The sequence below is a fragment of the Mastomys coucha genome, unplaced genomic scaffold (genome assembly GCF_008632895.1).
Source record: "Mastomys coucha isolate ucsf_1 unplaced genomic scaffold, UCSF_Mcou_1 pScaffold12, whole genome shotgun sequence".
NCBI classification, from domain to species: domain Eukaryota; kingdom Metazoa; phylum Chordata; class Mammalia; order Rodentia; family Muridae; genus Mastomys; species Mastomys coucha.
Genome location: NW_022196894.1, coordinates 5,900,797 through 5,902,595, shown reverse-complemented (window position 1 = coordinate 5,902,595; position 1,799 = coordinate 5,900,797). Strand labels below are relative to the sequence as shown.

Here is a 1,799-nt window from a genome sequence, read left to right as displayed (position 1 = left end):
CTCAGCGTGTCAGCAGAGTCCTGACCCCTCTGGAGAAACCCTGAGCATACCCTGGCCTGCATTTGCATTGGCCAATTTCTGCCTCCCTTGTGGCACAGGTGCCTAGAACTCACTGTGTGAGCCAGGCTATGCCTTGAACTTGAGCATCAGTCCTCCTGACCCTGCCTTTCCAACACTGAGGGAACATACTTGGAAGAAGAGCATTTGTAATGATGATATAGAGCTGAGTGGGTGGGTTCACAATTCTTATACAGACAGCAGCACAGGTTTCTTCTTCCAAATATGCTCCCATTCACAGTAAGTCAGGTCAGAACTGGAACATACCGTTGGGAAGGAAGCAACTGAGCTCACTGATACAAGCAGCCAGTTTTCCCAGGCATCTTTGGTGTTAGCTTTGAACTTGATCAAAGCTGGGAGATGACAGTTGGTAAAGTGCTTACAAGAAGCAAGCATGAGAACCAGAATCTGATCTCCATAAAAGCTACACCCAGCAGTGCTCACCATGATCCTAGCACTGGGGTGTATGGAGGGGGCGGGGCACTGGCCCAGCAGTGCTCACCATGATCCTAGCACTGGGGTATGTGGAGGGGGCGGGGCACTGGCCCAGCGGTGCTCACCATGATCCTAGCACTGGGGTATGTGGAGGGGGCGGGGCACTGGCAGATCCTGAGAATCTGATGGCCAGTCCGTCAATCTAATTGGTTAGCTCTAGATTCAGTGAGGGAGGCTGTTCCAAAAAATAAAGTGGAGAGGGGCTGAAGAAGACACTTGACATTGACTGCTGGCACACACACATACACAAGTACACATAAGTGTACACATGCACATATACATACATACACATACAAGTACAAATAAGTACACATAAGTGTGCATAGGAACACACACACAAGTAGGCGTAAGTGTGCACACAGGCATGAACATACACACACAATCATGTATATGTACAGGACATTAACTCTCTGACCAAGAAGACTCCCAGGAACCATGAATGCATAAGTGGCCCGGCTGAGGACCGTTCTTACCACACACATTCGACTGGACTGCAGGCTGTGTCTGCACTTCTGCATTTAATTGAATCTTTTAACACCTCTTTGGGATGGGTGACAACAGCTCTTCTTTTCACCATGTGGCAGGCCCTGTAAAAAACATCAGTTCCACCGTCTCACAAAGGAGTAAGACAAGCCATGGAGAGGTTAATGGGCGCTCAGGACCTCCTTAGGCCACCAGTAGCTGGTGTCAGGCTGAGCTGTGGTGACCTACTTGCTTTCTGGCTGTGAGAATCAACTGTGTGCCAACATATGAGTCATACTCAGTGGCAATCTTTCTTGCAAAGTAAGAAAACTAGTATGGGTCGAGTTTCCTCGCTTTGAGTCCCTTCTATACTAGATGCATGCCAAGCTCCACCATTCCTGCTGCTTTCTGCTGACTTTCTGTGTACAATGGCACAATCTGTAATTACCAGGACATCTTCACATGGAGGCCTTCTTCAGAAGATGACACTCTCCCATTGTGACGTCAGGCTTCCCTAAAAGATTCCATGACATGGAATGTGTCCTAGATAGATTCAGGAATTGCCTGGGGGCAGTTTAAGAGATGCTGATGCAGGGTGTGGCAGCATCTACTTGCACCCCCAGTGCCAGAGAGGCAAAGACAGGCAGATCTAGAAGGTGACAGGACAGCCAGTCTAGCTGAATCAGCAAGATCAGAGCTCAATTCGAGAGGCCCTATCTCAAAAATTAAGATGGAGTGTGAGAGCTGGGAGGGCATGGACTGTACTTCAAAGGACATAAATTGAG

The 1,799-nt window shown here is 48.6% G+C and overlaps 1 long non-coding RNA gene across 1 annotated transcript; it reads right to left on the bottom strand.

Annotated features, from left to right (window-relative positions):
- Window positions 1-1,051: 1,051 nt before the first annotated feature.
- On the bottom strand, window positions 1,052-1,406 carry LOC116086288. The gene is made up of 2 exons (XR_004116862.1): window positions 1,264-1,406; window positions 1,052-1,139 (listed from the first exon to the last, which is right to left on the bottom strand). It is a non-coding gene; the product is annotated as an uncharacterized LOC116086288 (long non-coding RNA).
- Between the last annotated feature and the right edge of the window lie 393 nt (window positions 1,407-1,799).